General features: G+C 43.8%; 1 protein-coding gene across 2 annotated transcripts in view; it reads right to left on the minus strand.

Annotated features, from left to right (window-relative positions):
* Nucleotides 1–7,339, minus strand: part of ATP8B1 (ATPase phospholipid transporting 8B1) — a 42,475-nt gene extending 35,136 nt beyond the window's left edge. Inside the window, exon 1 of one of the 2 annotated variants that reach the window (XM_040580264.1) lies at nucleotides 7,025–7,339. The gene's annotated coding sequence lies outside the window, so the exon portion shown is untranslated. The remainder of the gene's footprint in view (nucleotides 1–7,024) is intronic. The other variant, XM_040580260.1, reaches the window with a different exon arrangement.
* Nucleotides 7,340–25,301: the final 17,962 nt, after the last annotated feature.

Below are 25,301 nucleotides of genomic sequence, written 5' to 3' on the forward strand. Positions count from 1 at the left end.
TGAATACTTCCAATGCAGTTGCTTAAATGCAAGACTGTTTTCATAGCATGAAACACAGAGGAAGGGGTCGTAAATCACACCAGGAGCTCAGCTTCTCACCACACAAATTCTCCAAGGATTTTGTAAATATCAGAAAGAAAACAAAGCACTATTGGTTTTATTTGTAAAGTGAAATTCCTACAGTCTAAAAAGAGGTTGCCACCTAACTTTCCACCGGCTGGTACAAACAACAAAATGAAATAATAGCTGTAGGTGAGCATTACAGGACCTCCAAAAGAACTGTTACTTTGGGACACTGCACAGTAGATCATCTCCCAGTCTGATAATCATCAAATCGGCAACATGGTTCAGTTAATGGTTCTGCAGTTCTTGCTTGTTATTTAGTCCTCACAAAGCAGCAGTCAAAACCAAAGTCCTTCGATGGCAGGATATTGCATTTCCATTCTCACTTCATGATCCCTGCCAAATGCTTTAATAGAGTATCATTCTTCATTAAAAATGCATTAATCAACTAATCTACCTGTAACAAGACCTTCTATAAGGAAACAGGCAAATAATAAAACCAGATTTGCTTCCAAAATATAAGAGACAGATCACATATTACTCAAAACAGATATGCAATTTTACTAGTAACAAGCGCTTGGACAGGCAGGTAAGAGTCTATCTTCTGAGCAATTCCAACCTTCTAGCTAATCCTTATGACATTTTAAGACAAAACCCCAGTAGTTACTCAAAATAGCATGATTCTGCACAAATGGGCCAAGGAAATAACCTTAATTCCAAACACTACTAAGCTTCAGCTAGATTGCCATGCAAATGACACTCTTTAAGCACATCAGTTTATACTGTTACTTCATACCTAACAGTTACATTTACTTTGTTCAATGACTACTTTAAAATAATTGAACACCTCCAAAATTACATCTTCAATGCGACCAATTTTGTCTGTCATTTATTCTGAAACACACTGATTTCAGTGTGCATTCTTACAGTATGCCATGGCCATGGCGAAATGAAGCTCTTGAAAGGTCTTGGAGAAAGGCAACTTCAAGCGTTTAGGTAACTAGTTCAAGTCAGCTGTGACTGGAGGCACGTTCTTGCTTATCTGAGGCAGGCTCTATCAAGTACCATCAGGGCAGTACATTAGAAATGGGGCAAACTGAATCCTGAAGCTGAAGCCTCAACTCCTCTAGGCCAACCAAGTACACCTTGCATTAGGCAAAAAAATCACAGCCTGTAATTCAGAACATATCCTATACAGTGTGCGCCCTTTAGTATCATCTTAAGTGGTCCCAACAACAACAGGAACTGGCACGGCTTGGTGCTTGGTACAACTGACAAGCAGACTCTGACCAGACATCATGGACAATCAGGTTCTTGGCAGTTGACACAGAGGCACGCCCCAGTTGCCAGAGCTGCTTCAGGAAAACAGAACTGCTGAACACTTACACCATGCGCTGCAAATGGGTCAGCTCACAGCCAAACTGCTCAAACGGAAATGCATCAGAACTGAGGAAATAAGCAGGGGTGTGTGCTTGTCTGTCAGAGCTCCCACAGCTCAGCAATTCCACCTACAGTAAAGACATTCTGGGTCAGGCATGCTTTTCTGAAATAAGCATGCTCAAACCACACGTAAGAGTGTAAGCTAATCAAATCCAAGGTAGTAAGGCAACAAACTCCACACCTTCTTAATTGCACTGTGACCCTGGAGAAAGTTCCCACCTTGAAACTGCCAACACATACCTAATGTGAGGTGACTCTGAATTCCCACCAAAAAAGGTTGAAATTCAAGTGATTAATACATGGCTACAGATAAAGTGCTCATGGTGAAGTAGTGCACCATCCCAGGACACCAGAACACACATCATACCTGACAAGTCCATGATCTTCACCATGTAACAGAACCACAAGAGATTCAAACAGTGCCTTCGGAGACTCAAGCTATCACTGCAGCATGAGAAATCTTCAGGGAACCTGTTCTGTAAGCTGCAGGACTCATATGAGAGTCAGCTTGGTTGTACAACCCGCTGCTGCTGTTCACCCAGCCCCAAGTTTTATAGATATATACATGTATTAATACACACACAATTTTCAAATATAAAGTATATATATTTTGAATCACAAATATATATGTGTATACATTTGATTCAATAGTAGCTCATCTCACAGAAACCATTTATAAAACAGGTTGCTTCGAGCAATTTGTGACCACAAATTGTGCAGAGGCTACTTAGAATTTAGTCTCAATAGCAGAGGTTCACTTTCCACAAGCATTAGCATCATAAAGTTAACATCTTGTTGTAGCTATTGATTAGAAATAATGCATCTCACACCATTTGTACACTAACAGAAAATGAGTAATAACAGCAGCATTAACATCCACCAGAGGAAGAGTCCTGAAGGTGGTTAAACTCTAGTGAATGATTGATTTCTCCTTATCTCCCCTTACAACCAATTTTGAAATTTTGTCACCAGGATAAAAACCTGGGAATACCACAGCGCAGACAACTGATGGAGAGTTGCACATACACAGCTATATGCCAAGACACCATAAACCCACAGTGCCTCACTCAAAACTTTTAACATTATGCTTATCAAATCACCCACGTTTGAAGTGGGCAAAGAGAAGTGCCATAATGGCGCAGAATTAGGATGCTGGAGGAATAAAGACATAAGCAAAATTGAACTGTTACTTCCCACTGCATAAACAAACTGCTTTAGCAAAACACATGTACTAGAATGAGGCTGTTCTGCCAGGGAGAAATGCCTTGGCACAGTACTGGGAGGCAGCTACTGTGCCGCTTTCGGCTTATACTGCAATTAGAATCACACGCACCCAGCCTCGTACAACCTACTGAGAGCAACCACTCATTAAAAAAGTTGTTTCCAAAAAGGTGTTTCAGCTATACCTTTTTAACTGTGAGGATCAAGGACTTGCCAAGCCGGGCTATTTCCAGCTCCAAGAGATTTTTTTATTGGCACCACACACAGCTAACCTTTCCACAGATCTTTCTCCTATGAGGAATTGACCCCAGTCCCTCCTTGGATGCTATAATGACCCCAACTACGTGCATCATCAGGATGTAAACATCAACATGGGGGTAAAATTGTAACACTTAGGTACCACCAAGCTCTGTGAAATCTTGCTTTCTCCAACAGGTATTCTTTCCCTCAATCCTTACGATTCCCATCTCAGTTCTTCATGCTTGCACAAACTGGAGAAAAGCACCTCATTTAAAAAACAACACAACACATCTTCCTCACAGAGGGAGCACTACAATTACACTAGGAGCCACTGTGTACTCACCAATATAGCTACCCATTAAAATTTTAAGATTGCTACATATGGAAATGAATATGCACAACATGACAATATAAGTGAACTGATCACTGTGAGCCAACAGGAATCTACACAAGGAAAAGATTAAGCAGTCACCAACAATCTAACAGAAAATAATAACAAAAAAGACAGACCTGTAACCTACAGTCCAAGTTGCCTGAGGCTAAGCAAGGATGGCTGAAGATGGGCCCCTTGCAGCAACTAAATAATAATTTTACCCATTATCTGCACTAGGATTTTTCATTAACAGATATGCAGACTTTCCATCATTTAAAGTCCAAGTCAAGACAAGTTATCTTTGCAGAAGATAAGTTAGTAACCTTTGTACAAGTGGTGATGTGAGTATACTCTGAAGGGGTTTCAGCTTGCCTTTTACAGAGATCATTACGTTGCCTCTCAAAGTTCATGTTACAAAATGGCTTTTGTTTTAATAAAGGAGAAAGTAATTATTTTTGTGCACACATAAACCCTATTGTTTGCCGTGGAAGATTTTTGGAACTTTAAATACAGTTATTATCCTAGATATTACCCTCCCCCGTCAAAACCTGCCAGTATTTTTAAGTGTAAAAAATAAGGGTTACTTCCTGCTAACAAAGTTGGAGATTATGCAGTAATACACCTTTTCAGTCAGCATCTAAAATTGACACTAAAGGTATTTTCCTAAACTGACCTTTATCCAACACAGTTTGTGACTGAACCAAGAGACTGCATTACAAATGTAGCTTGAAATGCTTGTATCATAAGCACACAGAGACCACCTGCTGCTCAAGAAGAATCCCCAGTATCGGACTTTAAATTGGGCTCCATCTGTAATGAAACAATGTTAGAAAACCGTTTCTTGGCTGACTTCTACCTCATGAGACTATGTGCATGCAGTAACAAAAGAAAATTTCTTTTAGGCAAATGGTGAAATTAACTTACCTTGCAAAGCTTTCTTAAAAAGAGAAATTTCTGGTTAGTTCTCCAAACCCTTTCATGCCTCCTCAGGCAGAGAGTCACTTGGGCAAATGACCTGGTTCTTTCCTTCATTTGTTTCCTGTTTTCTCTACACTGCTTACTCTCCCCCCCTCTTTTTTTTTCTATGTTGCTCGTTTTACATCTCCCTGTGCCTAACTGTACACCATTTTGTAAACAAAAGCATCCATGAACTTGCTGAAATTGTCCATCTCTACTGTCAAATTGAAAGTATATTTCTAATTTATATACGAACGTGTGAGGGGGGAAAAAAACCCCAAACCACACAGCACTAAACACACCGCTGCACAGTACAGAGTAATTTTGTAAGCTTGCCAAAAAGCAAAGGGGCAGCAGCAGTGCTCAGTCACAGAGCACAGCATCTTCAAAGCAGAGTTGAGAGCTCATACACCATCAGCCTCCTTGGGGTATAATGAGAACCATGTTCTTTGCCCCTGACAAGTACAGAAACACAGAGAGGTTAAGTGATTTGCCCAAGGCCATATGGTAAGTCACAGACAGAGCTAGAGTTAGGTTTCAGAAGCTCCTGGCAAATATCCTGCATTCAATTACAACTATACAAAGCATCTCATTTAACAGGGGCCAGATAAAGGGAAGGTCACTGAAGAACATCAAGCCCCCTGTAATTAAAACAAAACCAGTCAAACCCCTCCCCATATTTAAATGCAGGTAGCAACTTATAGTCAGGCCCAATACCATCACCTATGCCATCAAAATAAAAGCCACAACAAAAGAAGGCGAAAAATAAGTTCTAGCTAATTTAAATAGAGGGCCTCAATGCAAAGCGAGCAAGTGGTTTGTTGAAATCACCATCACAAACTGCAAAGCAAGGGACTAGAACATTCACAAGCTGTCTCACAAAGGCAAATGAAATGAAGAGAACAGTTTAGAAGTTACCAAAAATAATCTCTATGATACCTACAAGTTAACAAAGAGACAAATACTGGTGTGGGGCACATGCAAAAGCAACCACACTCTAATGTGAACATCAGTAACAGCAATGCAGAAGCTGACAAGGAAAAACCACACAGTGACCAAATACCCCTTGATACCTGAACCAGACTTGAAAGAGAAAGACAAATAAAAAACTCAGAACCAAACAGAAAATTGTGAGCAAATTTGAGCCAGCACAGGCACTTATGCAGGGAGCTGAACCCAGGACTCTAGCAGCAGTTACAGAGGCAGGGACTGTTCCAGAACCAGGTTAGCTCTAAGTCCCACTGATGCCCAGGGCACTCTTCTGTTTTCTTCGGCTGTTGACAACCAGACACCCACCCACCCACCCAAGATAAAAGGCACCACACCGTTATTCATTGCCAGAAACTACTTCTTGCCAGAAGCTCCCTGTACAGTATGCTTTCTTCAGTTTCAAAACGCTTGTGCTGACATTCAAACCTGCGGTGAAACGCTTCATTAGCTGCTCCATTTAACACGGTTCCATTCAGATTCTAAGTGAAGGGATGCTATTTAAGCTACGGACACAAACCAGTAGCAAACATGACTGAGATACTGATTTTTTGGGGTGTGTGTCAAAAAATACTTTTCACCTCCCAAGCGAGTGACTGACCTCACAAGGAACTTTTCCAGGATCTTCTGTTGCAGAGTTATGATGGTTCCACAACACCTAGTACCGCTCCAAAGGCTGCACAAACATTGACTAACGAGCAAACACCCCACAACCCCGAAAGCGATTTTCCTCATTTATAGATAGAGGGGAAGGGGAAAAAAAGAAGAAATAAAAGCCAGACGCAGAGCAACTAGCCCAGGGCCACAAAAGCAAGCCAGCACAAGAGCGTTACCTGCCGGAGCTCTGGCAGAAAGCCAGACTGCCCCGACCCCCGCTTACCTCCTCGCGGGAGGCACCGGCTCCTGCTGCCGCTGGGCTGGGCTGGGGCGGGCGCCGCGGCCTGTCAGCTGCGGCACATCCCGCGGGGCCTGCGAGCGGTGCCGCCGGGCCGCGCTGCGCTGCCCCGCCGCGGAGGGCCTGAGGCGGTGGGGAGTCCTGGGGGGGGTCCTGAGGTCGCGGGGGGGGGCTGAGGCCGCGACCGAAGGCCTCCCGGGCACAGGGCCCTCACGCCACGCCGTCCCCAGCCGCCTCGACCTGCCCTGACGAAGCCACTCTTCTCCGAATGAATATTTAATTGTTTAAATATTCATCGCGCTATTGGATCTCCACAGTCCGGCGGAAAAAGAGCTCCCCCGGGCCCTAGCCCCGCCCCGTGAGGCGCAGCTACCGCCGCCTTCACACCCCGGGCCGCGCATCGAGGGGCCTTCAGCCTCCCAGCAAAACGCGCCGGGCTCAGGCCGAGAAGGTGATGTTTCGAGGGGGGAAGCCGTTCTAAGGCTACCCCGGGGTCGGCTCTGACCCCTCCTGTGGCAGCGGGGGCGGTTCGTGACCGAGCTCTGCCCCAGAGCCCCGGGCCCGCCGAGCGGTCCTCGGGGAGGGCCGTACCCGCTGGAGGCCGCCCCCTCCCCGGTTCCGCTAGCGCCCCGGCCCGGCCCACCCACGCTCCCCGGCGCTGCACCCCGCATGGCCGGACTTTGCTACCGGCGCGGAGGCTAGAGGGCGCGGGGCAGCCCCGCAGGTGCCGCCCGCAGCCCCCGAATCTCGGCAGGAGTCGCCCTGCGGAGCCTCCGCCGCCCCTCGCCGGGAGCTGCCGGCCCCGGCCCCTGCCCCGACCCCGGCCCCTGCCCGTCCACCGGCAGCACCTGTGGGCGCGGGTCCCGGCGCCGCTGGCTCGTTCAGGGCCCCCTCATGCCTCCGACGGCCCCGCGCCCGCCCGGCCTCCCCGCGGGAGGCGCCGCCAGACCGGACAAACGGGTTTCCCCGGCTCGCCGGGCAGGCCCCGCCGCGCAGGAGGAGGGGAGGGGCCGCGCCGGCCCGGCCCGGTCCCTATGCCTGGCCCTAGCCCCGGCCTAACCGGCCCGCGGGCGGGAAGGTGGCGGCGGGACCCTCTCCTGCTGGGGCCGCGGCTCCGGTTACCCGGCGAGGCGGCGCCGCCGCCTCTCCCCGCCCGGCCGAGCAGCGTCGGTCGATGCCGCGGCAGGTGAGGGGCGGGAGGCGGCGGGTGACCGGGCCAGGAGCAGCCCCCCGCGCCTCCTCCCCCCCCCCCCCCCCCCCGCCCGCTCGGGCAGCCTGCGCGCGGGCAGCCTCGCCTCAGCGGCGACGGGGCAGGCGCTGCCTCACACGAAGCGCCCGGGGGGGAGCGGGGTGGGCGGCCGGGCCTGAGGGGCGGAGAGCTGGATCCTGAGGTAAAAGTGTCGATGGCGATAACGAAGATCGAATGGGAATCGTTGTCCCAGGCACAGACGTGTCGTCGGGCCCCTTCCAGCCGTATACCGCTCAGCGGGGCTGCGCCGGCTCTGCCCCTCTGCCTGTACCTGCGCTGGCATTACGCGGTGGCTGTTCTCTCACCCAGAGGTGACACGAGTGCTTCAACAGCTGCAGGTTTCCCTCGGGTGATGCGGTGCTCCGGGCCACATCACCCTGAAGGCCGGGGGGGCGGTGGCTGGACCCGCTGTGGGGGAAAGAGGACACGGCCCCAGGCTCTGGCCCTGCCACCCCAGTAGGCTGCATTTCCGCGCTGAGGCAGCCAGGCCCTGGCGCCATTGCTCACCACCATGGTGACAGCTGACAGAAGCCAACACTGTACTGACAAGGTCTGGGGCAACAGTTAACCACCGTCTGCTTGTCACCCTGCCACAGGTGGGAGAAGCAGTCTGTCTGGCACGACGCCGTCCCAGGGCACCAGGCCCTGCAGGGTGCTCAGGTGGGCCCCACGCACAGCCCAGGCCGGAGGCAGCAGGTGCCCAGGCCTGCGGCAGTGGGTGCCGGCACCCAGCAGGCACAGCTCTTGCAATGGGAGGGACCTCCCTTGTGCTGTTTTAAGTGACAGGATGACCCTATCCCATCTTCATTACCAGGACTGTATGGTGTTACAGAGAAAACTTTTTGTAAGGGGTACAGGATTGTAACCTTTTGGCATTCGTAAGAGCTGAGAAAGGACTTCTGGTTTGTTAAGGAATGATTGGAGAGTTGGAGGGTGCTCAGTGTTGTCAGTACTTGAAAGCAATAGTTTTGCTTATTAGCTAATGAATAAAGCGGTTATGTGTAGGGCTGGCAATAGGGAAATTCTGCTGTAATGCTGTATCTATTTGCAATCCTCTTCACTCTATTTTTCTTCTTTCAGGCTGCAGTGAAATACATGTGAACATCTCGGGAGTAATGGCAACTCATCAAATGAATGTGACAGGCTCCAACTGTAAGTTTTAATTAGTGAAGTTTCTTAAGCCTTAGTGTGCAGTGCTGCTGTAGTTGGATACTAGTTCCCATGACCTGAAATCCAGACCCTGAGAGGTTTTGCTAGTTTGTTTGTAACCTGGGTTTGTTGATTGGGTCACCCTGTCTCAAAGGCTTTCACATTACTGTTTTGCTGCTGCACACACGTGCACGGCCAAACACACATGTGCCCTGTGTCTGCATTCACGTGGCAGCCCTCGCAGCTGTCCCGGTTGCAGGAAGTGTCTGGGAGCGAACAGCACCAGCGGCCTCATCCTGGTGAGGCCTCCATGTACTCTGGTACACATGGAATAGAGAGTCAGGAAAGTATTTAGAAATGGAGTTTAATGGGAATTCAGGACAGAACGTGCTGATTGGGCAGTTCTTCACCAGACCATCTGGATCCCTCCCTTCTTCACCCCTGGTTCCTCCCCTGACTATCCCACCCTGTGCTATTCCCAGAGGCTCATCTCTGCATCCCCTAATGCATCTCGTGCCCCTGAGGCAGCAGCCCGTTCCACTCTGTATGGCTATGGTGACCACTGTGATGGGTGTCACCTCCAGACCTCAGGGCTGGTAGCTCTGCAGTGACAGCTCTGGCAAGGCAAAGGCTCTGTTTCTCTGGCTGAGTCATTTGGGTGCGCCCATCCCCAGTGCCCTGTGCACCATTTTGTGTGGGGAAATGTGGGTTTTTTTAGGGCATAACCTAAGAGGAGGAGCTAACCCCCACCCCACAAATGTCCTGGGCATACCAGGACCCAAGGGCAGTTTTGAAGTTGTGCAGATTTGAGCCAAGAAGTGAACGTTTGGGCCCAGGTATTAGGAATGGTGGTGTTAGGAAGGGCAGTTTGTGAAGCTGCTGATGGTAGCCTGCACCAGTCTGTAGCAGGAAGAATTGCCTAGACTTTTTATTGTTTTCCAGAAGTGTGTTTCCTGCAGCGCAGTTATAAAAATTTTAAAAGTTTAATACATAGCCCAGCTTAGAGCAAAATACTCGCTAAGTGTTCCTAAATAATAAATATTTTAAAAATTATTATGAAATTTTTGCATGTACTTTTATTCACAAATAATGCAGTTTATGGCAAGTGAAATGCAGATATGTTTACTGATCTGATTAAATAGAAAAAATGGAACATTAGCTATCTCTTAAAGTGATGATGGGATCAATAACATGAGCCAAATGCTCTAGCGTTTAACATGCTCCTTCTGCAATAATGCTTTCAATTTTTTGCTCAGTGCCCAGCCACTGAAGTTAAACATCTGCTTCTGTAATGTTTTCTTTCTAAACCAGCCCAGCTTCTTTATTTTCTTTTAAATGAAACTTTTTTTTTTATTTGACCTTATTTGTACAAGTGAAACCTCAAAAACTTGACTGAAATTGTTTCACTGCATTCTATTCCTGGTTTTGTTTTGCAACACCTATCCTGGCAGACCGGTTTTTGAAGCTATGTACACTAATAGAAATTGAGACAAATCCACCTGCATCCACAGTGCTGTATCTTGTTAAAGACAAGGTAAAAGCTGCTTGCGATGGTATCATAATACCTGTTTGTGATGTTTGGATCTGTTCATGTTATGGGTGCCTGTTTCTTCAGTGGTTTGTGTTACTAGTGTTGATGTGTTCTGTAGCAGCTACAGTCACTGTGAGAACTCCCAGGCAGAGAACCAAGTTGTATGCCCGGGCACTGTGACCAGATGGTGATTTTGTCCTGCTGATGTGATGACTGGGGAGCTTTGAGTGTGTACACAGGCTGCTGCTGCTGCTGCTGCACATAGTTGTCTCCACTCTCACATCCTAGGTACACAGCACCATCTCCTTACTGTCAGTGCCTTGCTCACAAGCAGCAAAAGTCCTGTGCTATCACAGTGAATTGCATTAAGGGGATTTATGAGGCTGAAAAAGCACTTACGTTTTTTTGCTGGGTAAAATTTCACCAGAGCTGGTTCCCTTGTCCAGGTTCTTCAGATTATCTGTGAACTCAGTGTTTGCATTGCAGGGAGCAGAGAGTGGCATGGTGGTGGAGGAAAATGGTTGGGGAAGGTGCTCAAAATTGGAAAGAAGTGACATAATTTGGGCAGCAATTCTGGTTTAAATGCACTTTTGAGTATTTGCTGTGTTGTGAGTTTGCATGGTTTGTGTTAATTTCTCCTCAAGAACCAGCTGCTGTTTCCCGACTTGATTTCTTGCCCACAGAAGGTAGCGTCAAATTGGCAACTAACATTTTCAGGAATTGTCAACATTGTTATCCATTTTAAAACCAATATCCACCTGCCTCTTTGGTTGAAACTCTGCAGGTTGATCAAACATACTGAAATGAAAAGCTTCTTCATACACCAGAGTATTTTGCTAATGCAAAATCCCCTTGTCTTTCAGTCAGTAAGGAGGAAACATAATTCCCTGGAAGGCATCTGGTTTGCTCCCCTTTATGCAGACCCCCTCCTGAAGAGGACATTATCCATGTTTAAACATGGTGGCGTTCAGGTGACTGTGTCCAGGAAATAGTTTCCATCTGGCTGTAGCGATACCAGCACGTGATCTGTTGCACCTTTGTTACTCAAGTCATATTATGAAACTGAGTGAGAAAGACTACAGTAGAATATCTTCTATTCTTGAAATAATTTCTATCTTAACATACACTCTTAGTTTGGCATAACACTGGTCTTTTATTATTGAACAGGTACACAAGATGGGGGTGGGGTGGGGGGAGAAAAATAAAAAGCTTGGTATCTTGCAGTTTTTAATCAATACACCATCATACCATCATATCTTTTGATCACTTGCTGCAGGCTTAACTAAGAACAGTGTGTTTGATCATTATATATGGGGGAACGTGGCTGAGGTTAACACTGTTTAGCTATTCATTCATGAGTAGCTGTTGCAGAAATAGAATCTGCCCACTTGTGGATGCTGCTCTATAATAAAAGTGATCTTTGTTTTGGACTGATAGATAGGTAAGAGATTGCTTAGTTTATTTTTCAGTAGCAACAATACTCTTATTTTCCTGTGCCAGAAAGTCTTGTTCAAATACACTTTTTTTTTCCCTAGACTGTGATGACCTAAATGGGATGTTGGATTCCAAAGCTGTGTCTTTCAGTACCTTTCTCTTTTACTACCTGCCTCAAATTCCTCACACAGGAATAAAAACAAAGTTAGTTAAAATAGTAACATTTTGGCTTAACAAAGCAGCAGAGGTTTACTTATGCCTTTGACCATTCCATTTCTGTCCAGGAAATTAATTCATGTCCAGGGCTGAATATTTGGTTTCTCTATCAGTTTTCAGTAGGTAGCTGTATGCACAGCTAGGTTTGCATGATGCCCTTTCAGGACGAAGTTTTATTAGAGAAAAAGTCCCCTTAACAGTGATTAATTGCTATAGCAGTGACTAATGGCCCAGTCCAAATATTACCTTTTACACTTAGCAAAGTACTGGGTCGTGCTTGAGGAACATGCAGTAGCCATTCTGTAAGTCACAGGCATGATGGAGGAACTTCCACTGCTGCCACTCACAGAGCCTGATCTCAGTCAGTCCTAGCAAATACCTCCAATTCTATTTCTGAATTTTTCTCCTGTATACTTCCTCACTCCCCCCTTATTCCTTGGTCTCATCTTTCACTCGGGCCCCTTTGCCCTGGAATAGCAACATGCTCTAGTCCAAAATATGGTAATTTCTGCACTGTTGCACTTTCCCTCTTTCCCTCCCTCTCCTCCTGTTTGTCCCATTTTGTCAGTGTTTGGGACTCACTGTGTCAGAGCTGAACTTTTCTGGGACACAGGAGGACTTGAACAGAAGTGGTTGTTGGGTAGCCTCTCCTTGCTGCCCGTCCAATGGAAACACAAGCCCCATCACTGTCCCCAAGTTGCTGCGTGTTTTGGCACACAGCATGTCCCCAGCCCTGCTGTACTTCTGCTTCCTCACCAGCCTGCTGCTCCACTCTTCACCAGAGTGTATGGGAAGGGGAGCACAGGGGATGTGGGGGCATTCTGCGAAAGGATGTACTCCTCTGTAACGAACCTGCATATCCTTCGTCCTGCTGCACAAAGCCTTGCGAAAGGAGCTGCTGTCGTCTGAAGAAGTTAACCCTGACACCTGTTAATCCCTGGTGGATGCAAAGCAAGTTTGTTTTTAATAAACATAATCACTTAGAGATAAGCAAACTGAAAACAAGCACAGCCATGGTAATGTTTTGAATCTGCCAGGCAGGCTATTATTTTTCCCATCAATCTGCAGATTTCTGTGCAACCCCTAAGGTGAATATGAAGCTGCATGACCCGAGTTTGTTTGGTTTTGTTGTATTCCTCATCACCAGAATGTTTTAGAACTTTAGATGTTATTTCTTTTTTGAGAAGTGGGGATTGTAGCTACATTTTGCATAGGGAAAAAAACCGCCACAACTTAAATTTCTTTTTCAACTAATGCTAGCAGTTTGTGGCTAAACTTGAAATTGCACCCAAAACCCTCTGAGTATTGCTTTAGTCTCTCAAAACCAAAAGCTATCTTTTATTTTGATCATCAATACAGTCCTTTTCAAAATGAGCTGTATAAAGTAAGTGTATAGTATTAAAATAGCAACTCTAGGTTAATCAATTTTAACTTTGGGGTTTTTTTTTAAGCAGTGAGCAAATAAATTTAAATGATGGAGCACGTGTCAAGGCAGGGTTCAGTTTTGCTAATAATTAATTGTTCAAAAATACCAATGGGCACTTGATTTGAACCTAACAATAGTTGTTCCTGTGTAGCAAGGGTTACACATATCAGTAATTATGTATTTAAGTGGTTCTGTAACACATATTTATTCACAATCTTACTTGAATCGTTTCCTTATATTCACAAAACAGGGAATGATGTGGCTTTTCTTTCTATTAATATATATAACTCCATTTTTGAAACCTGCTGTTCAGCTAGAAAAGCTCTTTTGGGGGACTGAGAATGGCATTACCACCAGGGTAATAAACACACAACAAAGTTAGGTCATCCCAGCATGTTCTCAGCTTACTTTGGCTGGGTTTATTAAACGAAGACCAACTGTAAGTTTGTGAAATGACCAATTATTTCTGTGCCAGACTTCATCTTTGAAGACAGATTTCTTGCCATCAGCTGACAGGATTCTATCTTGCCACGTTCTGGGAAGGATGAGGTCCCCACGCTTTGTAGACATCCTACAGGGCCCTGGTCAGGATGGTATCCACGTACAGCTATAGGTGCCTGTGATCATGTGGCTTGAAGCCTTTTGAATTTGCAGTTTGAAGCCTTTCTGATTCACAAGCTGTGCTGTAAAAGCAATCCTCTCCCTGTTCATTTTTCCGTTGGTTACTTTACCAGTAAACTCAAACAGGGAGAGAAGTTCTCAACATCTTTTAGCTAATCTGAAAGCAAAAGTTATTTAGGTGCTAATTTTGAAAATTATTAATTTGAGGATAGGGTGGATGCTAGAACTTCTACAGTTTGTAAAGACAGGAAGTAAATTGTGACAACACAGTATGCTAAAATTGATTTAAAATACCTTGATTTAAAATATTCCTGATGTAGATGAAGTTGGCTGTAGTGTATTTTTTCAAATATGTGAATTGTTATTCACTGTGACCATTCTTCATAAAAGCTTCATGGAAAGACAGGGGGTTTTGTATGCAATGATTACATGCAAAATGCATGGGTTTGGGCTTGCCTTTTTTTTTTTTTTTTTTTTTTTAACTCAGGTCTGTTCAGATAACTTTACTAAGAAATTTCTACTCTTGGGTTGTATTTTGCAAATGGCTAACATCCAGCCATGGCAGAGATTCAAGCTGAATTGTAAGACACACTTTGCAATGGCACGAGTGAGCACCAGACCCTCCTAAGTGATGCAGTCATAAACATAAAAAATATAATTTTATCCATCCTGTAATAATGATAACTTTACGAGTCTAATACTCAAGGCTATAAGGAAAAAGAAGGCTTGTACAGAGAGGTAACATGTTTTATAGCGACTTATGTATTGGAAGTATGGTCAACTTTTGGGGTACATAAGCCCTTCCCTCTGTTCTGAAACAAAAGACTGCAGGCTAAGTGCCGTGTGGGGACAATTTACAGGGCTTACCTGAACTATGCAAATCATGTATTAGACTGAGAGTGAGTGTTCCTAACCTGTAGTTAGTTTGGTGTTTGCTGCTTTTCTTACAGCTCTGAATGCAGGTTTGAGAGCCCCAAAGTAGCCTGTCTCCTTGTACTATATATTTTTTACATAGAACTATTTTTCTCCTCCTCCTCACTTCAGATTGCATTGGTTAATAACTTGGTGGATTGAAGCATAAGATAGGCAGCATTTAACCTGCCTCTAAGTGTTACTTAGAGCTAAAGTTGGAAGTGAGGCATTTGTAAGATTTACAAATTTTTGCTTCTTTTTGCTTTTTTTTTTTTCCCATGATTTAAATTAAAACCTTTCAGACAAAATTGATAGATTAGAGGTCTTCCTAGGTTAAAGCCCTGTTTCAGTGTCAAAGAGGCTAAGTCCCGATCTTTTAGTGCTTCAGCACTGGAAGATACAGTATCCTAAACTCAGTATTTAAAAGTGAAGGAACCAACACATCAATCGCAGACGGAACTCTAGAGGGAGTTCTCAGGGCCTAAGAATACCCATGCCTTCATGTCTTTTCACATAGTCATGTGATTTCAGATGGAATATTAGTCATGAAAATCAGGAAAAGGAGTGGTTTTGTTTTGTGCTAGAACCTTAAAATTCTTGTAATAACAGAATAGTCTGAAGTTTTGCAAGGTTTTTAGTGTGGTTTATTTTTTTTTTTCTTCTGCAGCTTGATATTGTAAAAATGAAAGTCTCATTAACAGGATGAGCATGGAGACTTTTCTAAAGTAACTTATAATGCATGGACTCAGTAATCTAGCAGAATACAGAGCAGGTATTCCTAACCCTTGCTTGCTCACAGGTGACTTGTGTCCTTGTAATACAGGTTTCTTCATGAAGGTCATCTCTGCGTAGAAATATTTTCCTGCCTGCTGTTTTGCACTTGTTAGGGGTAGCTCTGCTTTAAATGAGCTATCCTTTCCAATTTGATCATTAATTAGCAGTGTTGGGGTTAGTGCAGCTCAGCAGGGAATTCCACCAAGATGGAGTGCCTGCTGAACTGTGCTGAGAGCACCTCGTTATTCCCTGTTTTAATGGATGTTCTCTTGTATCATGCTTATACACATAAAGAAGTCCTAATGCAATTTTCGTGGTGTAGTTGTAGAGATGTGGAGAAAGTTTGCTCCCTGCAGCAGAAATAGAAGGCTTATGCTTCATTAATAGCTTGGTAGCTGTTGCTTATTTTTTAATTTAAATTAAATTTATTATCAATTCCGTAATTGATTTATTAATTTATTAATTGAATGTAGTCAGTGTATTTATTAATTGAAATACAGGATACTTGATAACCATATGAGAACACATTTTTCTGCTCTGGCTGCAGGAACTGGACACCTGAAGGTTTCAATTAGATGATGTACAGATCTCCATTTCCTTTGTGCAGATGTTGTAGCACAGCTGTGACCTGCTTCACAGCTGTAATCCTGCACAGGGTGGAGTCTTCCACGGAGCGGAGTTCACATATTACTCATCTGTGTTATGTGCTGCAGTAGGTTAGGAGATCCAAATAAAGGCGTTTTTCTTGGCAAGCACTGGTACTGGAGCTGTGTGAGACCCCACTGCCTCCTCGGTTTTGCAGTATCTGTGAATATCTTTCTTGAGCATTTGAGTAGTTCCACTGGTGGTGCCAGTGGAAGGTCACCTATCGTGATTCCAGCTTTGCTAGTAATGTATGTCAGCATTAGTAACGTATGTGAAGACTCAGTGGTAAGAGACTGTAGTATAAATTATAGTATAGCAGCTTTGCAAGAGAGATTAAGATAATAGTGGGCTCAATTTATAACTGTAAATTGTAAATCCATTGTAAAGAACAAAATTAATTTCCAACTCCAACTATTAAAAAAGAATTGTTTCTTACACATTTCCTTTTCTGTGAGCCATCAACTATATACGTACGGATTTTATAAAGTCTCTGTTTCGGTAGAGAAAACCTTTTTGCAATCAAGCAAGCTAGTGATGTTTTTATGTGAGGAGATCAACTTTTTTCGCCAAGTGATCTAGTTGTAAAATCTAAGGGCTTGTAAATTTCAGATGGAATATTAGTCATGAAAATCAAGAAAAGGGGTGGTTTTGTTTTGTGCCAGAACATTAAAAATTGTTGTAATAACAGAATAGTCTGAAGTTTTGCAAGGTTTTTCATGTGGTTTATTTTTTTTCCTCCCAGCTTGATACTGTAAAAAATTACTAATTGTAAAAAATAGGGCTTAATGTTTCTAGCAGATACAAAAGGAACCCTTGACTCCATCTGTTTTCTAAATCTATGATGATATTGTTGGCTTTTAAAGCAAATAATGTTTATTCTTACCTCCAAAAACTATAAAAAAATATTTGATATTTATTTACATAAACCACAAACACGAATAAATAGGGAGGTGATTTTTACACAGGGAAAGAAATGTGTCATTCAAAATCACTTGTTTCTCTGCATTTTACGTACTAATGCTTTTCTAAAACAAATCGGGATTTTAACAAGAAAAAAAAAAGGGAGAAAGAAAAGGCTCAACATATAACTACATATTCATCTATCCAAGTAAAGCATTGTACAAGGGAACGGTGAGATGTCAGCCCTGCAAAGCATAGCCTGGCATCTTCCATTTTGGCGAGCCGCCGCATCAGGGCCGGCGTTCCTCCTCCCTGCGGCCGATAGATGGGGAACCACACCACTGAATGGCTGCTTACCCAGCGGCCGGGCGCTGCTGGCGGCCGGCAGTTTCGGAGGTTGCTGCAGTTTGTTAGGGAGCATTCTTTGCTCTAAAGGCAAGGTTACACGGCCCTTTCACCGGACCGTAACTCTGCAGCTTCCTTACGCAGGAGGTTATGCTGCTTTTCCCACCAGTGTCTGCTAGGTCTTGCTGTTTCCTTTATAATGGTGGCAGCGTTCATGCATCTGTGCAGTGAGCTGGATCTGCAGAATGACAGGGCTGAAAACTAATTTGATCTCTCCACGCCAAGAGAAAAGCTTCATCTTATTTGTTGCCTAATAGGGATTATCACAGGGCTGGATGAGGGGTGGCCCCATTGTAAAGAGTGGTAGGAACGAGCAGAGGCAAGAAGAGGGAAGGTGGGACCACCCATTCTAGCAGCAGCTTTGATTTACGCAAAATAAAGTTGTTTTTTCTTGAATGAGTGGGTCAACTGAGATGATGTGTCAAAATTTAGTCCTCTGGAACTGGATTTGCAGTATGATCCTATTGTTGTGTTAAGTAATTTTGGAAAATAATGGTTATTTGTCTTGGAGGTTTTTATGGACTCAGTTTTAAGCCATGTAGAAGAAACCAGACTTTTCAGGGGACAGGTACTGAACCACCTGGAGATTCAGTCTCACTAAGTACGGGCTTGAGCAAAATAACTAAAACTCAACACGGCTACCTTTGTTGCACACTTTTGAGAATCTTGACTGTGAAGTTTTAAAATAATGCTTTTAAAGCATTAGATTTATTTACTGTTACTTAAGATCAGTTCAGGAAGCAGAAAGGCATGAAATCCTGCACGATTTGGATAAATGACAGACATACATTCAGCTGTTGCCATGCTGTGCGAGTTACTGAAGTCTGAAATTACAAATTATGTTGGTTTCAATGATAAATTCAGAACAGCAGAACACACTCATACTCTCACAGAAATATTTGGAAATGAAGGACTCTTGGTTAAGAGCGAGGAACTGAAAAGCAAGTGACCTGATTCCTGTGCCTGTTTGCATCATGTTTCTTTTCTGAAATGGGGAATTTGCCAGTGACCACCATTAGGATTTCACTCTGTGACAGCATGCCAGCCAATAGGATTGTCACTGTGCAAAGAGAAAGATAAGCGAAATAGGGGCTTCTCCTTGTGCCAGCAGCATTAAACTGCTCCAGAGATAGGCAGGCATTTGTTTGTTACTCCTGCACCTTGGTGGGACCTGGTTTGGACCTTTGTGGGTTTTGTCTTGCAGGTTTATAAGTCAGTACCTAATACAGTTTTCACAGAAAGCAGTTTCTTCCCACCACCACCCCCTGAAGAGCTGAAATGATTTAGTCCTGGAGCCATCCAAGTGTTTAAGCACTTCATTCCTACTCAGGTTCCCATTTGATATTTCAGTGGGAAACTGAGTTTTGCTAACAAATCTGGGCATTTGCTGTGTGAAGCAGTGTAAGGCCCATTCCACATGCATGGTCTGCGTGGCCCCTGCCTTGTGCAAGTGCCACTGTTTGTTTAACTGGGTTCAATAAGGAAAAGGTGTGAATACAGTAGTCTTGTGTTACAGACTTCAGGGTTTCCCCTAGGCCTTAGATTTTCTTGCAGAAGTGGTCCCTGGACCCTTTTGAAAACTGAAATTTTACCATCACTGTACACTTAGGAAGTCTGTCTTTTTTGGGTCTTTTTACCATAGAAGGATTTTTTTCTATTTTTTGTTCTCCCTGTGAGTCTGTTTCCACAAATCAAAATTCAGTAATTTCTGACTGTCACTTTTCTTTTCTGCAATCTGTATGACAAGCTGTCTTTTATGATTTTGATGTGTCTTTCCTGAAGGGAGCATTATTCTTGTTTAGCTTACGTGTAATGTATTTCATTGTTCATCTCTGAGCAATTGTTTTTGTATATTATTGATTTTGTGACTTGCATTGTCGAATGCACAAAACTGTGCGCATTTTGGGTAATTTGCTGCTTTCATACTTTCTGAGAGAAGGTCATGTATGTTGGCTTGACTGAAGCGGCAACAAAAAGCTGCTGTTATTTTATGTACCTTACAAAGGGAATCCGTCTTGTGCTTCCCTGCAGCTACTGTTGGAGGCAGTTCTATGATCAGAAATGACTGTAACATTATTCATAGAGTCCTTTGTGCTGGTTTACTTAGGACTGTTATCCCAGATAGTATGCATGGGTTATTAGTGTACTCCTGACTTGCTGGCCTGCTGGAAAGATGGGAAAAACTAGTTCACCCGGCAATTCTAGCAATAAGTCTATGAAAATTCACTGTAACAAGGGAGTCCCCCAGGGGGGAAAAAAAGGTACTAAAGCAATAATACCACTTACAAATTCAACGTATTGTGCAAACATTAAATAATCTTTTAAGCAATTCCAAGAGAGATGTTCTAGTAAAGTAATTTCAGTGACTTAAATGCTGTTGCACTCTCTGGCAGGCATTGAATATGATTATGAGGAAGAAAGTAAGAATACCAAGGAGAAATCATTGTGGCTGCAGGCTACGCATCCAGATGCTTTTAAGGGATTATTATGTCATGGACTTGTACCCTACAATTGCTCTCTTGCCACGCGGTCTGGCATGTCTGCACAGGCTACCACAGTTTTAAGACATAAAAGTAATAATAGATTATCTGGATTTTTTTCCCTTTCTATTTCAAGAATAGTTTGTATGGAGAGCATCCAGCACTGTGTGATAAATGGTATCTTCATAGAGATTTCTAGCAAGGGTTCCCTGGACATGTAGGCCACAGGCAACAGTTAAGGAACTGTACAGAGCTATACTCGTGACCAGCCTGTGTTTGTGTACTGCAGGGCAGCCTCAGGTGCTGCAGTTGTCCCCACACAGCTCAGCTCTGGGACTGGATCTGCCATTGTCTCTAGCATCCACAGTATTTATCCATCACATAGCAGCATATCTCTGTTTTACCAGAGATATGCCATGTGAAAGTGAGTCAGTTTGTTTGTTTTTAAGAAAAGTTACTGCTTTTAGCAACCTCTCAAGAGTCATTTTATGTAACATTTTCATGAGTGGGCATGACTATATATATATATTTTAAAGGCATTACAATAAAGTGGCCACATATGGTATTTCCAAAAAAACTGTCACGGCATCCTTCTTCTTTTCCTGTCTTATAGCTAAGAGGAAAGTATTCCATAAAAGAAATCACACAGCAGAGCTCATGTTAAGTGCCCTGAGCTGTGGGAAGGATTGGTTTAAAACAGAATGGGAGAGGAGAAGTTGTACTTGCCAACCAGGTGTGCTAATAATAGTTGGGACCTTAGGGTGCTCTCCTCACTGTTGTAACTCTTAGCCCATCCTTTTAGACCTGGAAGAACTTGGACTGCAACATCTGGGCTTGTCACCGTTCTCCTGTGTGTTGAAGGTGGTGTTGGAGCCTTCGTACACAGTGCTGCAGCGTGGTATCTTTTACAACTGGCTTATTTTTATGTTCTCTCTGGACCCTGGAATTTTTCTGGTGTTCTTAAACTGCAAAGCAGAGTGCAATTAGTGGTGTAATAAATGAGAGTTCGTTATTATCAGACAGATATCTACACAGTAAAAATGTATCCCCCTTTGGTTTATTTGGTTTTGGTATTTTTATAGGCATTTGGAGTAAGTTCAAGACTTAATATGCAGAGAAGCATGAGCTAACTAGAAATTCATTCACTCATACTACTGTTAGCTCCCTTACTTCTTAAAATGGCTGATTTATGATGATAGAGGTTGATAGCATTAATTCGATTAAACTCCCAAAGCAAGCAAAGTAGAAATGCCTAAGCACTGGATTGCTGGTGTATGTGATTTATGCTCTATGTGTGTTCTATAAAAATGTCAGCAATTTTAATGTAGACACATCTGCATTAAATTTTTGCAGTTTCTCTAAAAGTGCTGCTATTTGGACCAAAAAATATTCAATAATATATTTGTATTATACGTATGCACCCACATAAATGTGCATTCTCTTTCTCTCATTGCTGATTTGCGTAAATAGAGTTCTTGGAAATAGGCCCTTTTATTCCAAGTTTCACAGGAGGAAGCATGTAATTATTAGATTTGGTGAGTTAGCATCTATTGACTTAGCTTGCTTCAAAATCAGATTTATTTTAATTATTTCAGCTATTGCTGCTGCTTAACTAAACCGGTCTGTCTCTGGTACGTAGCCCATCATCTGGGATGCTTGCTGGGGGATGGCATTTAGAAGCAACATGTTTAGCTCTATCTGAAGTGTACTACGGCTTTCAAACTGTAAAGGTGTGGCCATCAAAGCATAAAAATATGATCGAGGAAAATAACTTCAGGAGACAGGGAGCCTAGAAAAGAAAGAGGTGGAAGAACAATGGGGGTAATGTGGTGGGAAATAGAAGTGAGGGGATGACTCAAGTGGAAAAGAAAAAAGAAAGGAGAGAAGTGGAGAAGGCAGCAGTTCATGCTCTGGGACCAGTGGTCTTGGGGACAAAGGGGATGATTGAGTTTGGGGAATGCAAAGATCAGAGGTGGCATGAGGGCTCAGGAAGGACATTGCTTACAGAGGTGGAAAGAACACCAGCTGCAGGCATTTTCACCAAGCACAGATTTGCAGGCAGGCGCGTGGAATGGAGCCTGTGCCGCTATCACCTGCTGCCACCGCAGCACCCGTGCCCTCAGGGCTGCTCAGCCATCTGCCGCGGCCCCCCTTGCTTGTCTGAGTTCGAGACCTTTTGTCCTTTTTTGCACAGATTCGCTGTAAAAAGTGGGAAGCACCCAGAGCAGCTGGGGCCAGCTGGCATGTCCGGGTGTTCCTGGCAGGGCCGAGGTGGATAGTATCTCTGCACTGGTGAAATGTGTGGTGTTCCTGGGGTGAGAAACCTACTTCACCACTGCCTTGCTATAAGATGATGTCAAGAAAACTTGATTTTATTCCTGAGTTTTTATTCAATTACAGTTTTAAAGAAGGAGGAGAGTTGGGTGTGTGTGTCAGTCTGTTTGCTTTGAGGCTGGAGAGCTTTTGCTGAGGTGCTTGTAATGGGTGGGCAAAACCACACTTCAAAAAATCTTTTAATTTAAAAACCCCAATATATTTATTTAAGATAATTAAAAAACCAGTTCATATAACTGAGAGATAGAAAATTATAGGTATAGTATATATCGATAGTACAATGGCTGATGAAAAATCAGGCAGAACCACACAGAAATCTGCGCTGAGTATGTAAAGATGTATAGCCATCTACAGAGTCATATGTACCTAAATTTTTGACAGTGCAGAAGACTCTACCTTAGCTGATGTCTTTTTCCTTTCTCTACTAATCCTCCTCCCACTCAGCAAGAAAATTATCTGCAAAGGCTTACCGCAAGTGTTACATTATAAGACTTATTCAAGAACAATTTAACACACCTCTGGAGAACTATTCCTGACTCTTGCCTCGGTAGGCTGAGAATCAGGTTCCCTGTAGTGTTCAACTTGTATCCTCGGATAATCAAAAAATTTAGGTTCTGCTTGACACTGGCAGATTCACGTTGCCTGCAGGTAGGATTTTACCTAACAGAGTCCTCCCCGGTCACGTGTTTCTTTCCCAGGAATTGGAATTGTTAGTTAAGGCTCCACTTCTTTAGTGATGCTGGCTAGCTGGTGACCCTGTCGTGCTGCTGGAAGGCCTTGGAGCTGCAAGTCACTGGAAATAAACATTAAGGAAATAATGGCATAAACATTTCATGTGTATCTTACTATTTTCTATTCTTTTAGCGGCATACAAATGGCGACAATCTTGCTTTCAGAATTACTGCAGATGACTGCAGTCTCAACAGAGAAGCTCTGAACAGCCTGACTTGAGTGGATTGATATGCCCTGTCCCCAGCTTCTGCCAGATGTTACCATCCCCATAAGTGTCAGCAGAAAAGACTGTTCAGAATTTAAAAAACAGAGAAGCAAAAATGTTTCTCTGGTACAGAAATGCAAACCTGCTGAACCTTAGATAGCTTAAGACTTAGTATTTCTAATGGGTTTGTAGGTCTTCCTTGCTGATGAAGATTTATCTACAGATCTTTCAATGTCAGAGGAGTTTGCTCTTCTGAGGGTTGTTTGAGTCAACAGGGTATGTGATGCGCTCCCTGAATAGAGTGTCCTACCGTTTACATTATCTGCTGCCTGGAGGGTCTTCTGGCAAGAAGAGGTATCAGTCACTGCTTTCTTATGGCTCTCCTTTCAAGCATACCAGATGGAGATGAATATAGAAATGCCAGGAGAACAGTCTCCACATGATGTTTAGCCAGTCAGGACTGAATTTCATCTGGAAAGATCAACATGCCAAGTCATGAACTGCTTTTCAAACAGAGCTGACACTCTGTCTCTCCTCTGGCACACAATGTTTCATTCTTGAAAATACCAGACCAGTTTTAGTTCTCCTGGGTGTTTGGTTTTACTGCATTAACGTTGGTACCACAGGGAGTGCTAACCGGACTCAAGAATAGGAACTGATTAGTTAAAGGTACAGTGCTTTAATACTTTGTGTTACTTCACAAGGACTGCTAAGCTTGTTGTCCCAGGTCTGCTCAGCTTTTGCTTTTTCCTGTGCCCTTGGTGGTGGAAGGAAATAAAGGCTTTATCGCTGGTGTTATCTGTGGTGGAGTTTACCCCCCACCCCCGGCCCTGTATTTTGCATTACATCTTACCACCACCCTGGCTGGGACATCTGTGGATCCCAAGTGGCTGCACAAGTAAGCTAAAGTTTGTCTCCTCTTAGCAAAGCAATAAAAGCTGGCCTAAGCTTGTTTATCACTCTCCACAGCTTACAATTTCATAATTAAGCTTCCTGCTTATATCACTAAACTCAAATGGGTGATAATTCCATGTACTGATCAGGACCTTGTTCATTGGTGGATGCTTCGTCTTCCACTGTCTTGTGCAGATGTTTTGGTGTGCTGAATGTAATAACATTATGTATCCACTCACCTCTCTGCACACTTGTCTTCCCTTACGTGCACATCTGACTGTTCTGTATGTGTAGACATTTCCTGGGGAGACCGCCTTGGGTTGTGTGGAGGTATAGCTGTGGTCTGAAAAGCAGACCTTAACGTTTCTGGTGAAATTGTGTACACAGACTCTGCAAATTCTAAAGAACTGGAGAGGGGAACACTTTCTTTTACTTTACTATAATCATCCTTTACTATACCTCACTATCCTGTACTTCTTATTTGAATCTGCAGAGGAGAAAAGGGCATTCAAATGCAGTCTGAAAATATTTACATGAGATCCTGCAAGGCTTTGAGGGTAGCGCTGAGCTGCAGAAACACCTCCCCCAGTTTTCCATTGGAAATGTTATGTCCCAAGCTAGCAGCATAAACACCTAGAGCAGCATGAATAAGTAAAAATGAATGGAAATGCTTTATCTGTCAAAAGATAACTTGTAGTTTTGTTTTGTTTCTGAACTAGGAGAAAACGCTTGTAGAGGGAGCCCCACTAACCATTCTGCATTTGGAAACAGAGAGCTGGGCAGCACAGTCCTGGAATGAAATACCTCACTGCTCTGCCAAAAACTGATCGGGCAGAAAGTCCTGACTTGCTTCAAAGCCATTCCCAAATGTTTACAAAGAGAAGGACAAGGAGAAGGATTAGCCTATGCAGGAGCTTTTCGGCAAGGTGTGATAGAGGTGATTTGGTTTGGCCAAGCAGCCCATTTGAAATCTCCCCTTGTAAGCTGTGCTTCTGCCACCTCTGCTGTCTTTCCTGGGAGCCACATCAAAGGTGTTTGGCTTTGCAGGCTGTTCTTGTACTTGCTCAGGCACAAGCCTGTCCTTTAGCTCTGCTCCTGCCCTTCCCAGCCCTTCCCCCAGTCCTTACTGGTGTTAGGCTGGCAACATCACCCTGCCTCACATTCGAGCTGAATTTTTTGGGTGCTTCGTTTCTCCAGCACTGCTTGTTCCACCACAAG

Source organism: Falco naumanni, chromosome Z (assembly GCF_017639655.2).
Source record: "Falco naumanni isolate bFalNau1 chromosome Z, bFalNau1.pat, whole genome shotgun sequence".
NCBI lineage: Eukaryota > Metazoa > Chordata > Aves > Falconiformes > Falconidae > Falco > Falco naumanni.